This window comes from Hippopotamus amphibius, chromosome 3, assembly GCF_030028045.1.
Source record: "Hippopotamus amphibius kiboko isolate mHipAmp2 chromosome 3, mHipAmp2.hap2, whole genome shotgun sequence".
NCBI lineage: Eukaryota > Metazoa > Chordata > Mammalia > Artiodactyla > Hippopotamidae > Hippopotamus > Hippopotamus amphibius.
Window position 1 is genome coordinate 149,228,382 of NC_080188.1, and position 14,747 is coordinate 149,243,128.

Below are 14,747 nucleotides of genomic sequence, written 5' to 3' on the forward strand. Positions count from 1 at the left end.
AAGTTTGTACCATTGGAATAAAATCTTTAGACACTGTTCTTAATTTTGATTTTGGTTGTATGTAGTTATCTATTAACCATGTTTAGAAAAGATATGAGGGAAAATTGAAGCAAAAAATAAAATAAAAAACATAATAAATGGCAACATCAGAAAATCCAAAATAATAAAAGTCCTCGAATATTTTGAAAGTCATTTTATCATTATATAGAGCCCCAGTCTTTTGTATGGATACTTTCTTTCAATTTTTTTAAACAAGGTAAAAACAATAAACCAAAGAGTTTGTGACATCTTGCTAAAAAAAAAAAAGAAAACTTCTCTGTTTATATAAGTGGATTTTTCTGTAGGGAATTTCATTTTTTGAAAAATGAGAATACTGTTATATTTGTGTATTAGTTAAAATAAATTTTCTCTTCACCAAATTTATGGCTTTCTTTCAATGGAAAATTATTTTTAAAATCCTATTGTCAACTGAAATAATATCTTGTGTTTTGTATTGACTTAAGAATACATTTTCTTTCTAAACATCTTTTGGGCAAACATTTGCTTTAAAGTCATAGAAATTGGCTTTTAAAACATGAGCAGCATACATTATCATATCTGACCTAAAGCCAGTGTGGTTTCTTAGTTTCTCTATTTTACTAGCAAATGCTATTATTGGTTTGTCTGAAATAATTTATAAAGTACAGAACTCCTGTATCTGCTGATCAAAATGCAGCATTTTTTGACCTTATGAAATTTCACACCCCAACAAGTTTTAAAGACATACTGTATGTCACAGTCTGCCAACATCTGCTCCAACACTTCCACTGGCAGAGGCTGAAATAAATGCTGCACTCTTGAGGAGAGAACCTATTTAGTGACTGACAGTCAACTTATCCATGAAATCAATATTAGTCGACATCTGTAATCTTTACTTGTATAATCAAGTAGTTGTGGGTAGCTGACTCGAACTAATAAGTGAAGTTATAGACTCGCTCCTTAGTTTTTGGAAGTGTATTAACATGGATCTTACACTAAATAAATTATTTTGAATTGATTATTTTTAACACCTGACTTATTGTAAGTTTTATAAGTAGTAATTACCTGAGGAAATTATGTGTAGTGAAATGGGCCCTGGTTGAAGAAATAGTTCCAATTTTAAGCTCCACCAAAAGCCATCAGTATGACCTTGGGCAGGCTGTTCTCTGAAACTCTCTGGTCTTTAGTCTCTTCATCAGCATAGTGAGAACATCTGGATTCAATGAATTTGTAAGGCCTTTTTTGTCTCTAACATTCTGTGGTTTTGTGAGGGGAGTTTGAGCAGGCCCTTGAAGTGTGAGTAGGAATTAAGCAAATTAAAATAGAGGAGAAGGATATTCCAGGCAGAGGGTAACAAAGAATGTTTTCATGAGATATTAAGAGAAGGAACAGTTGGAGGCAGAGAGGGTTCCTTCACCAGTAGTTTCCCTTTTGTTCTGGCCCTCTTAGTATATGAAAAAAGAAACTAGTATATGAAAAAAGAAACTAGGTATTTCTAAGGAATGTTGGGAAATGTTATATATACACATGTATTCCATTCATATTCATGTATTCACTCCATTCTACGAGTCCCCTGTTTTTCCTTATAATTAAAAGTGGTACTTCTAAATTAATCTTCGTGGGTTTTAATGAAATTTTATCAAAATAGGCTTTTTATCCATATGAGAAAAAGTATGGAGAACTAGAAGGGACTTGGAATTGATCTTTCCAATCTTCGTTGTTTCAAATTCCTTTTCTTCGGATTTAAAATTTCCCAAAAGATGTCTTTATAATAGTTGTTTCTACTTTTCAGTCCACTGCAGTCCAGCTTTCTTTCTTATTCACTCGATTGAAACCACTTTTAGTAAGTTCTCCAGTGACCCCTTAATTGCTAAGACTAGTAGACATTTTTCAGTTCTTCTTTTTTCCTGGATTTATATCTGGGATATGTTTTATACTTTTGATTACTACTTTCTTCTTGGGATGATCTTTCCCATTGTGTTCTAGGATGCTTTTCTCTCGTGGTTTTCTTCCTTTGCCTGTTGTATGCCTTTTGATATCTAACTGGGTTCTGGCCAAGGACTGTTCTCACTTTGTGCCCTCTCCTTGGATGGTCACATTCACATTAAGGTTTCAGTTACTCTTAGTATGCAGCTTGCTGCCACACTTATGTATCTTCAGAGCAGGCATCTTTTCTGAGCATTAAGGTACTATATTCAACTGACTGCTGGACAGCTCTACCTAGATATTTCTTGGAGTCAAAATATCCTAAGCTGAACTGAAGATAATTTTGTCAGCCTTTCCCCCAATATTCACTATGTCACTTCTGTCTTGAGCAGAAACCTGGATTTATTACATGCCTTTTTTCCTTCAAATTTTCACCCCACTCCCAATTCATTTCTAGTCCTGCTGGTTTTGCTTCTTATTTCTTGAACTTATGTCCTTCTCTATAATCACCCTAGGATAAATCTTCATCATCTCTGCTGTAGATTCTTAACTGTAGATCTCTGCCTGTAGTTGCTACCACTCATATTCTTCCTTCACGTGACCGTCAAAGTAATCTTTCTAAAATTAAATCCTAACTATGCTACTACCCTGTGAAAGCCCTGCCCTGAATCTTCATTGCCTACTAGATAAAGTCCAGAGTCCTTAATATATCGCACAAAAATCTCCTCAATCTGGCATCCACTTTCAAGTCTTGCCTCATCTTTCTTCTGCTGTCCAATTATACGTTGGCAGTACTGAACTGTTTATAATTCACTATATAAACTATGCTGCTTTTCTACTCTGAGCCTTTGTTTTTGCTGTTCCCTCTGATTGGAATGTCCTTCTCTCCTCTATTTTCCAGAATAATTTTTTTCGTCTTTTAAGACAATTCAGATTTAAATCCCTAGCCTTATTCCTTGCTAAATTACTCCTCTCTGCTCTTCACAAAGCTGTTATCTTTTGTTGTTATCACATTGTGTCTTGGTTTTCTTGTTCATGTGTATGTCTCATCCACTAATCTGTGAGTTAATTTAGAGGAAAGAGCCTAGTGTTTTCTTATATCTCCTAGTGCTTATGTACTAGGGTTTAATAACTGTTTTTGAATGAATGTGTGAAAACATCTAGTCCAGGTTTCTCCTTTTTTAGATGAGAAAAATGAAGCTGTTGAAAATTCAGTGATCTTTTTAAGGTTGCTTTGCTAGGTAGTGGTAATTAAGTATCAAGAATAAAACTCAAATCTCTACTGTCATTTGTGTTCTCTCCTGCCCTGTGTTCCCACCTTCCACCCACCCCCATTCCTCACTTCCATTCTGTGACATTTTCCCTATCTAGAGCTTTGAGATCTGATTTTGGGTCAGATGGCAACTCTTAAATTGTTAAATATCCTTTGGCATACAGATTGTAAACTCTCCAACACATATAAAATGTGGATAACAGTATTTGACCTTTATCCTTTTTTTGAGTGGATCAAATATGAACTATATGTGAAGTTGCCTTCTAAATATAATACTATAGAAATGTAAGTAAAAGAATATTTTTTTTAAAGAAAATTATATCTCTAATCAGAATTATGGTTAGGTAAAGTACTAATTGTAGATTGAGATTTATCTTTGCTTAGGAAACTACATTTTGACTGAAAAATAACATAGGATACATACAAACATTGTTGTAAAGCTATTTTCAAGGTACATTGAGCACAATAGCTTGTCTACCCAGTTAGTAGTCATGGCTCTGACATTTTGACAGTTATTAGCTCATCTCAGAAGTGGAAGCAATTGCTCAGTGGAGAATTTGAACATTTTCCCATGTCTTGAGGCTCATCCTACTTTTGATCTAATCCTTCCTCCTCACAGTGGCAGGAAAGGAGAAGTGCCGGCCTCTGTCCCCAGGGGCACCTACTACAATTGTACCTTATTCTATGTTGCAAATACTGGCCCACTCTGAGAATATAATATGCCTTTCCTCTCTGACCTTTTTCTATCTCTTTTAAGAAAAGAAATTGGTCAGTCTGCATTTCTTAGGCCAATTTTAAGAGTGAAATGGCACTTTCACTAACCTGTTTTTCTTCTTTTCTTTGAAAGAAAGTAAGGGAATTATGGGACTTAAACCTACCAGAAACCATTTTTACCTCTGAATAATATTAGACTCAGAGATTGTAAATGTGCAGACAAATCAATTGACTTCTACTAATGCTTTCTTTGTGGTTGTTATGGAGATAGCAAAATAGCTTATTACTTGATTCTTAGTCTTACATCACATGTACTAGAAAACAATCTGCAATCTAGAAAAGCAATCCTGTAAATCTAGAATAACCCTATACTATATAAATATGCAAGGATTATGAGAGATCAGAATAGCTTACTTTTAAAGGGCTTGTTGATCATGAGAACCATACTAGATACTAAAAGGAGTTATAAAATACAGTTTTTGTATGTAGAAATTTATCATTGACTCTGGAACATATTTGAATAGAGCATATAGCAACAGGAGGAAAAATGAGATGAATTTTATAGAAAATAAATGCTGTAGAAGTTGAGAGACTAGGTAAAGATAAGGTAGGATGACTAGATAAGAATTTATGCATGAGATACGGTTAACACGAGCCCAGAACGAGCCCAGAAGGACAGGTGATATTTAGGTTTTTGGAAGATGGAAGACTTTCTCAGTGAGATTAACAACATAAGCAAGCATGAAGTGTGGAATTAAGGAGAAGCTTGTTTGTGAATAGTATAGGCAACATGGTAGATGATTAGAGAAATTTTGTTGGAGGAAAAAAACATTAAGATTAGATAAATTGTAATCAGATTGTGAAAGATCTTGACTACCAGTTTGATGTTTTTAATGGAAACCCATTGGAAGCCATTAGAAGCTTTTGAGCATTAGGTATCCAAATCAGTATTTGATTAAAAAAGAACCTGTATGGTTATAGTGTGCAGTAGAAGGCATTCATCCATAGACCAATAGTTCTCTTTCTCTTCCCACAATGAATCCGTCAGCAAGGTACTGTCTTGTTTTCCCTACTTTCCAGTCTCACTGCTGTTGTCCTAGTTCAGTTCTTCATCAGTTCCCCCCTGGATTATTTTGATAGTCTCTTGAGAGATCTCTTGGCCTTCAAGTATTCTCCTCTCTGGAGTATTTGGAAGCAATGCATAGGATTCATCTTCAGAAAAAAAATCATCCTTTGTAAATACCATTTTGCTTAGAAAAATCTTAAATTTTCTCCATTTTCACAAATGAAAGATGATTGTTTTTCATATTTATGTTTATACTGTGTATATTTAAGTATTCCTTTTTTCTTCTTTTACTCTTCAAAGTTCCATACATTTTTGGGGGCATAAATTGCTAGATTTTATTAGGTTCAATTGCATGTGGAATTCCTTACCCTGTTTTTGTTTTGAATGATTTTTAGACCATTTTATGGACTTGATCATTTGAAGATTTGGTGCTTTATTTCCTCTAATTGTGTTCAAATTTTTAGGAAGATAGACAGTTATATCTGGTACTAGGTGCATCTGTCTCACTGTAAGAAATGTCTTACTTAAAATTTAAGTGAATTATTGTAAATTTAATCAAAATTTCTTCTCCTCCTTCATTTTTATGGGTGGTACTATATTCATATATTTGCAAAATATAACCCATAAACCAAATTTGGAATTGGGAATGGAGAGAACCCTTTAAAAAATCACTTTAAAAGGAGATAATTCTTAGACAATTTTAGAGAGTAATAATGCCATATTTAGTCACATATTTTTTTCCTCTCATTCAAATCACACTTCAATCTGATAGGAAAAAACTTTTTCCACCAAATTTCTACTCTTTCCTCCTTTTATCTACATTGTACAACAAATGTGCACAAAAGAAAATGTGTAATCCCATTTTAACGGATATGACTATGGTAGTTGAGAGTTTCAAATCCAGCTCCTACATGTGAGAACAACCCTCTGTATCTCTGAAAGATTTCATCAGTTATATGTCCTTTGTAAACACCAATTTATGTGTGTATCATTTGAGTTTCCTATTAGATCATCTCAGGTGACCTGCTCAGATTTTGGTTAGAGCCTGTATTTTCCTGAGTAGCTTTCACAATCTCTCACTCCTCTTCTCTGATTTACTCTAGAGCTAATCTGTTTAGTAGTAGTCTTTACCATCTCAGCCCTATTCATCAGAATATAACACAGTATGGGATCTTAAGTAGAATCAAGGAAAATGATAAACTTCCAGAGCACAGTCACTGTGTATACTCATTTAAAAATTTTCCTATAACATCTATTATAAGATCTGGTATATTGGAAGATCACTGGACTTGGAGTCAGAAGACCTAAGTTTGAGTCTTGGTTCTGCTACTTTACTAGATGTGTGACCTTTGGGCAAATCACGTAACTTTTATGTTCTTCATTTTTCTCATCTTTACAGTGAGGTTATCTACTTGTCAGGATTATGGTGAGGGTTAAATGAGATTTGGTGTATATGAAAACACTTTGTAAATTATAAATGCTATACAAATAAAAGTAATAACATAAGATAGAATATGCTCAGTGATATTTGCTTCATTGAGTTAAATGGCAGCCATTTTCCCCTCTGCAGCTAAATTACATTGGAGTAGGGTGGAAACTACTCTACTGAGTTTTCTTTAAATTCCATTACAAGTTTTAAGTAGAACCTGTCTACAACAAGGTTGAAGTTGATACCAGTTGCTCTTGTTTGATTTGGGGAAAAGTCTCAGTTTTATTTAATGCCAAAGACTTTGTCTGTAGAGGCTAGTCTTTCTTATAACAGAACAACATGAGCTAGACCCCTAAACCATGCCATGGCCTCCTTCTGGAAAACGAAGACGACATCACTGCCTTTGAAAGGACAGCACCATTTGGATCGACTTCAGAGGAACTGGGTTCAGACCAAATTCTTTAATTGGAAGTTTTAGTCAGAAGTTGTTTTGTTTTTTAATAAAAGTAATAATATCCTCAAATATCTTTCTGACTGTTCTAAGAGGATCCTTTGGTTACCATCCACTGAGGGAAAATTTTAAATTAATTTGGTTCTTCCATTAGATAATTACATTTTTATAAGGTGGAGTATGCAGTGGGGATTGTTTTTAGGGGAAGGCAGGCAAGGAGTGATCAGCTTCAGTAGCTTCCATTAGTGTGAGGATGTAAAAGAGATCCCAACAGAACCAACCTTCCTTCCTGTCTTCCTTCATCCTTTTCTTTTTCCCTTCCTCCCTCCTCCTCTTCCTCCTTCTCTGTCTGCCTTGCTCCCTCCCTTCCTTCCTTCCCGCCCTCTCATTCAACGTTCCCTAAGGTCAGCAATCACCTCTCACTTATCCGAAGATAAAGAATACCATACATGTAATAATTTTCAGTGAATTGTTCTTAAATACTTTTACCTTTGACTCCTTTCTTTACCTCCTTTTCTCATCATCCTGAGTAACAACCTCACACACTTGTTTTGAAATTTCCTACCTTGTGTGCAAATGATTTAAAGTAACACAATTTGGAAACATAGGAGTTATCACAATTAATAATTAAACATATTTTTAGGAAATCTAAGTTCAAGTGAACATTTAGAAAGTTTTATTGAGGGTTTATTGTGTTCTCAACATTGTACCAGGTACTGAGGGAAAAAAAGAAGGAAATAAGGAAGGAAACCAACCTTTCTTTGAGCATTACTATGTGCCAGGCCCTTTCACATGTTATCTCATTTAATCTTCACAACAACATTCTGAGGTAAGTATTATGTTCTCCATTTTAAAGAGACTGACAGAGGAGAGACATTATGTGACTTGCTTTAGGTCACTTATCTGGCAAATGACAGAGCCAGAATTTCAGCCTGGGTCTAACAGAATGCTAACCTTGAAGCCTGCATTCATTTCATTAATCTACACGTTATAGCCATTGAATTTAAAGAATGTATAATCTAGTGGCAAAAATATGCCACAAACCTTTGGATTGGTATTTTGATGGTTCACTTCTGAAGTAAGTTTGTAATTAATATATTCAGTAAGAGTTCAGGAAAGGGAGGTATCATTAAGACTAGATCATCAAGAAAAGCTTCATTGGAAACTGAGATTGTTTGGAGAAACAGTAAGATTTCGAAAGATGACATATATTCCAGGTAACAGGAATGGCAATAGTTTGAAAAAATTATTTCTAAGAAACTTCGGCTGAATCTCTTATTGTTAATTTAAATGGGTATGAAATCCTCAGATATGAGTGAAAGCTCCAGATGGTATGCTATTTCTTTATCCCTGTATAGAGTGAAAAATATCAAAGGAGAAAGAAGGCTAAATGATAGGAATAAATGTCACTTGAAATATGTAGCAGAATGCCATAATCATACCAGATACTTTGTTTTCTCAGTGTCAGAGTTAGGCATTAGATCCCCTGTTTGCTTACCTGGCATTTTACTTGCAGTTTCTGTAGTAACATTGCTATTCATATTCTCTCCTGGTAGAATATAAAATAATTTTACTGATGCAGATGAATGTTCTATTTTATAAAGATATCATTTTAAAGTCAATATTTTTTTCTTTATCTAAAAATATTTTGAACTGTAGCTTTTAGTTTGGAAAGGGGTACACCATCTATCTGTTTATTTCTTTTTAACCCAACTTATTTATGTAAGAGAGCTGAGGTGACGTGAATAGGGAGTGAGTAGTGGGTGTGGGGTGGGAGGATCACCACCGACAGCCTGTGTGTAATAAGCAGCTATGGTGGATTTTCATGTAATTTTAAAATTTTTAATTGATTATTAATAGGTCAGTATACTTAAGTTTTTCATATAAAATTTTACTGAGTGTATAACACTCAGCTAGCCTTCACTGCTGAGGATCTTTGTACGGTTGTTTTATCTTATTACTGATCCTAGAATTTTCCTCTATGATACCCTTCCATATCTGAAGAGTAAAAATAATTCTTTTTACACACTTTTCTGAGTATACTCATTTATGACCTGGTTACTTTTATAGATTATTTTTGGTTAAGTTAAATGTGGATAAAACCTACTTATTTGTTTAATATTTATTTTTTAACTTAAATTTTTTTCTAGAAATTAGAGGTTTATGTGTAATTAATTTTAAAAATTGTAAATTAGGGAATTCCCTAGTGGTCCAGTGGTTAGGACTCTGCCCTTTCACTGCCCTGGTCAGGGAACTAAGATCCCACAGGCCGTGCGGTGTGGCCAAAAAAATCCAAAAAAATTTGTAAAGTGAAAAATATGCCCGTTATATTTGCTGCTTTAATCCCATCTTACTTATAACTAATACATATGAAATTAACAGAGACTTAAGGAAGTAAAGGAAGAGAACTAATGTTCTTTAAGCGTCTACTGTGTATGAGGTACCTTATTTACAGGAACATGACAGGAAAAACTTGAAATAAACATTACTTTAAAAAAACCAAACTAAAGTGCAGCTGAGACCTTAGAGAGATTAAGAAACTTTCCTAGAATCTCAAAGCAAGTTCATGGGGGTACTAACTATGATTTGGATTCTGGACTGTCTCACACCAGGCTTGAATGCATTTAATCATAAATAAGGTTCAGAGATGACAACTCTCTTCAAGTAATGTGTGTTCAGTACCACAAAAACTTCGCAATATGTCAAGTATTATTAACAGTAGGTTAATAGCAGATTCTCATTGTTCTCAAGAGGTATATTTTTTGTAACTGTGATACTTATTTATGCTATAGCAGAGGGACGAGCATGGAGATGGTAGCCAGGTGGCTGACTATTTGATAGAAATTTATTATGTAATATTGGGTCAGATACTTCACCACTGTGGTGTTTTATCCTCTGTGATGCGAATGAGTTGGAATGAAGAATCTGTAAAAGCCTTTTCTTCTAGAAGTCAATGATTTGCCTATCAGCAGCAGATAATAATTTCTTGGAACATCCAGTCTACTGAGAAGTAATAATAATAATAATTGCCACTTGTTGAGCACCCGTGTGCTATGTACTTTATATGTATATTATTAGTCCTGCTGACATTTTTGCAGGATACGTAATATCTGTATTTCACAGCTGGGGAAACTGGGCTTATAGCATTTGCCAGTGGTTATGTATCTAGTAAGCTTTGGAAATGAAAGCTAAACCCACAGCTTTCAGGTGTCAAGGCCAGTGCTTTTTTCACACCACTGCTTAACTAAAACATCTCTGGCTGCTGTAGGGTCTTGAGGTAAGAGGTTTTCTAGCACAGGCAGTTCAGAAGGTGTGGGCTTTCCATGCCTCTAGACTAGATTATGTGTTAGTGTCATCGATCAAATCTTGTCATTCTGAACTAGTATATGAAAATATATTTCAGAGCTTTTGGATATTTCCATTTAAGGAAACTGAAGCTTAATGTAGAGAATTTACTCTAGTAGGTGAAGATTTCAGCTTTCCTCTTCTAATTATATCAAAGAAGTCATAAGAGAAACACTAATTTTTAGAGACAGAATCGTCTGGATATTAGTACAAATTATATGATCATTGCATTTTTAACAAATTAGATTTGAGGGACACATTTTTTATCTCGCTGCAATTATATACTAAATCACTGCCTTTCTGTTTTTTTCCCCTATATCTTTGTGTTATTTTAAAGCATTTGTTATATTTTGAGTAAAGTTAATTGAGGCTCAAGGCCACAGTGAGGGGAAGGACCTTTAAGCCTTGGAATTTAGGAAGGATAGAGAGGCATTCTTTTGGGCTGGAAATAATACATAATCAAGCAGATGCTAATGAAAAAATGAAATGCAGAGAATGAAAAAAGAGGCAAGGGTGCTTGTTTGAAAGTTTTATGGAGGAGAGTACATTGCCCCTTTATTACAATAATGTTTCTGCACTATAATAAGGTCTTTCATTGCAAGTTCAGCTTTTTTCATTCATTTGTTTTGTGCTCTGCTTCCTGTTACTAATTGTCAGCACAATGGTCTTCCAACTATGAAGTCTCAGTGTCCTTTTGGACCAATTTGTCATTGTCTTTCTCCCTCACCCCCAACCCGTGCACTATTACTATGGTTGCATTTTTAGACATTTTTTATGTTTTAAAATGGCAGTGCTTTTGAAACATGCCAGAATAGTTCATGCTAATTGAATCATCCAACCAGCAACAGTTATTGCTTCCAAAAGCAAACTGATGAAGTTTCTGTCTCTATAGGATATTCTTATAAAATAATTAAAATATATAATTCTTTCTTTATAGCATTATTTCATATGCATTGCTTCCTTTGAGCTTTATAATCACCTTATGGAAATGGGACATTTTGTTAAAATGTTTTTGTTAAACTGTCTTATTTACAGATCTACTGTTACCTCTTAAATTCTGTGGGATTTCTGTGCCTTTAGGAACTTAACATTTCTATTGTTTTCCTGCTAATGACTCTCTGTTCTTATACCTAGATTGTTTTATGACTAAGGAATCAACAAGGTTAGCTTAGATTGACAAACCTGAACAAGTTCTGATTCCAACAACTCTAGTTAATTCATGTTAGGTTTTTAACATTTTGGTCAATAAATATTTCAAATGTACTCTCAACTTTGTATCAGTAACCTAATATTGACAGAAAGGCATTTTTCCAGTGAAAGTTTGGTCAGTTTTCTTTGGGGGAAAACTGTTTCAGTACTCTGCATATCACATTTCTATCACTTTAGTAGTGCAGGAAACTTGAAAATGAAGTATATAAATAAAGCTTGTTATAAATAAATAAAACTTTACTTCCTCTCTTATAAGCAGCTAACATTCCTAAAACAGTGTGTGACATACTAAGAAGATCCAAGAATTTAGAGCTAAAAAACCTTAATTAGAGACTCAGCTTTACAGTCTTAAAGACTTGATGATTTTGAACAAGTGACTTAAAAATCAAACAGCTTTCATTTTCTTATTTGTGAAATGAAAATGATGAAAATACTTTAGAACTTTATTGGGAGAATTAAGTGAGGAATGATGCATGTAATATCTTAATGTTGTGGTTAAGCTGCTAATAATATGCTAAAATAAAGACTTAGTAGTTAATTATTGAAAAAAAATGAATTTTGGAGAAATATATAATGGAAAGCATAGTTTCCCTATTGACCTAAATTGGCAAAGATGAGATTTTTTTCTGTTCTGCTAGAGATGAATGAGCTGATTATTCCAACATATGCTGTTCATTTGGCTTGCAGTGCATCAGTTAAACTAGATTATAAATTATTTTTGTACTGTTATAAAGACCCAGAGACATGTTTATGACTGTGGTTGAAACTTTTTTAATAAGAGTTTGAGTAAGACTAATCAGGCTAATAGTATGTAGGACAACTTGGACAGGGAGAGAAGGCTGAAGAAAGGGAGACCATTTGGGAGGCCATTTCAGGGATCCAGATTTTGGTAATAAAGTCTCTGGTTGGGTGTTAGCAGTAAAAAGAAGGGATGGGTCAAAGGGCATTACAAAAGAACTGTGACAGTGAATATTGCAGGCTAAGCCATGGGTTGAAAGAGAATCAAAGATGACTGAGGATGTGGTTCTTGGATGATTAGGAAGATGATGCAGAAATAAAATGAATAGAAAGAGTGTGTTGATGTGGTAATTTTCAGTTTGGAAGATTAAAAAAAAAAAAAAAACCATTCTTTTAGATATGTTGAGAATGAGGAAATAATAGGTCCTCAAAAGAGAGCTGCCAGTATTGCCATATGGAAATGGAGCTTGATGGAAAGGCTGGCGCTAGAGGTGCAGGTTTGCGAGTCATCACGTGTCAGGTGATAATTGTGGATGAGCCATGAGAGAGACTTTCCAGAGTGACATGCAAAGTCCTTACCAGGTCACTGAAGGTCTTTTTTGATCTCATCTCCTACCATACCCAGAATTTACTTTACTCCAGTCACACTGGACTTGCCATCTCTCAGACATGTCTGTGGGCTCTCTCCAATTGTGGGTATTTGCTCTTACTGTTCCATCAACTGAGATCACTCTTCCTACAGATATCTGCATTGGTTGCCCATTTCATTAAGAGATACCCTTTCTAACTTGTCTTTCTACAAATGTACCACCTTCCTTGCCATTTTAACTTGTTGCCCTGCATGATTGTTCTTCATAGTACTTATTGGCACCTATTATGTTATAAATTGTTTTGCTTGTTTATTGCTTGACCACTTATCTCCTCAGTAAAATATAAGCTTTGTTTTGTTCACTGCTTTTCCAGTGCCTCAGTTGTTGTCAGGCATACTGAGCATGACACAATAAATATTTGTTTAATGTATGTCAGAATCTACTAAGGATAAAATTACTAGAAAAGAAAAGCGTAACACAGAGTTCTCAGCATAAGGGAGCAGCTCAATTCTAAGGAAGAGGCCCTAAGAAAGAAGATTAATGAATGGTCAGAGAGTTGCAGGTAATATTAGGCAACTCTGTGTCATGGGGGCCTGGGAGAATGACTCACAGGTAGGAAGCCAAGAGCATCAGAGGCAGCAAAGAAATGAAAATGAGAAAAAGGAAAATATATTTGATGAGAAGGAGATTTCAAGAGACTGGTAGAAACCACAACTTAGCTAAACGGTTAAGGAATATGTATCAAAAGCCACTCTTGTAAATAATGGCTTTTAAAGGGGGGCAAAGCAGTATTCAGTATGTGTGCATCTTGCTCTATGTGTGTATTTATTATTTGTTCACCCTGGTATGCATTGCTAAGCTACTATGAAGATGAGTGGGAATTGTCACATTGATATGTGGAAGCTTGAGGTATTTAAATTGTAAATTAGAGTTGATACAAAATAAATTGATTATTCTAGTAGTGATGCCTTTAAACTTCATTGCCCAATGAAATATTCTGAAGTTTAACTTGTGTTCAGTGAGTTTCATTCCCTAGAAAGGTCTTTATTTTAGGTATTCAAATGTACATTTTATATTTAAAAAAATAATTTCCTTGGACATTGTTGGTACATACTTTGAGGAAAGAATCTAATATTATTTCAGAGGGAGTTTCTATTTTTGACTTCTTATCATACAAATTTTCATACATATAGGTAAGTAGAGAAAGTAGCTTACTGAACTCTCATGGCTATTCTATTGCAAAATAAACAAAAAATAGAACCAAAAAGTAGCTTACCTAATGGTATATTAGATGTTTGCATGACTCTTGCAACTCTGTTAGGAAATGCTTCATGTCATTTTCCTTATCTTAATCATTGTCCCACAGAGACCACAGTGTATTTTAACCTGAAATTTCAAGTATGCAGAGGGTATGCAGAGAACAGTTGTTTTAGAAGACTCTTGAAGTGTTTGTTTAATTAGAAGCAGCATATGGTGAACCACAAAATGGAGATATGTTGATGGGGAAAGTGTTGGCTCTAAATGTACTTTTGGTAAATGGTATCTGTGGTGACCCTATTCATTAAATAAAAAACATATTAAGAGAATTTCATATTAACATGCTGTCATTTCAAATACAATTTAAATCCACAAGTAGTAGTATCCCATGTTAAAACCAAAGTAGTAAAGTTTGTGATGATTAAACTGTCAGAATTTGAAATATATATATCATAAAGTGAAACCATCTTTTAGAGTAGAACGTAATGTTAGTAACCCAATCTTACTCCTCTCTTTTATAGAGTTTTGTATGTTATGAAATAAAATGTGAGAACTTCTTTTCTTTCCCCTTCTATTTCCCTATATGGAGAAGGATATGTTGACTCTGGGTAATAGGTAAATGATTCAGACCCAAACAGCTATAAACATGCAGCTGGACCAGTGTAGTTTTGGGAATCACTTTTCTATCGTTAATAATTGAAAATTTTATTATTGCTAGCTTTATAATGGTA

General features: G+C 34.4%; 1 protein-coding gene across 7 annotated transcripts in view; it reads left to right on the top strand.

The window, feature by feature from the left end:
* Nucleotides 1-14,747, top strand: part of AKT3 (AKT serine/threonine kinase 3) — a 363,328-nt gene that overhangs the window by 144,928 nt on the left and 203,653 nt on the right. For 2 of the 7 annotated variants that reach the window (XM_057728160.1, XM_057728158.1), the window contains exon 3: nucleotides 7,591-7,706. The exons of the other annotated variants lie outside the window; for them this stretch is intronic. The gene's annotated coding sequence lies outside the window, so the exon portion shown is untranslated. The remainder of the gene's footprint in view (nucleotides 1-7,590; nucleotides 7,707-14,747) is intronic. 7 annotated transcript variants of the gene reach the window in all.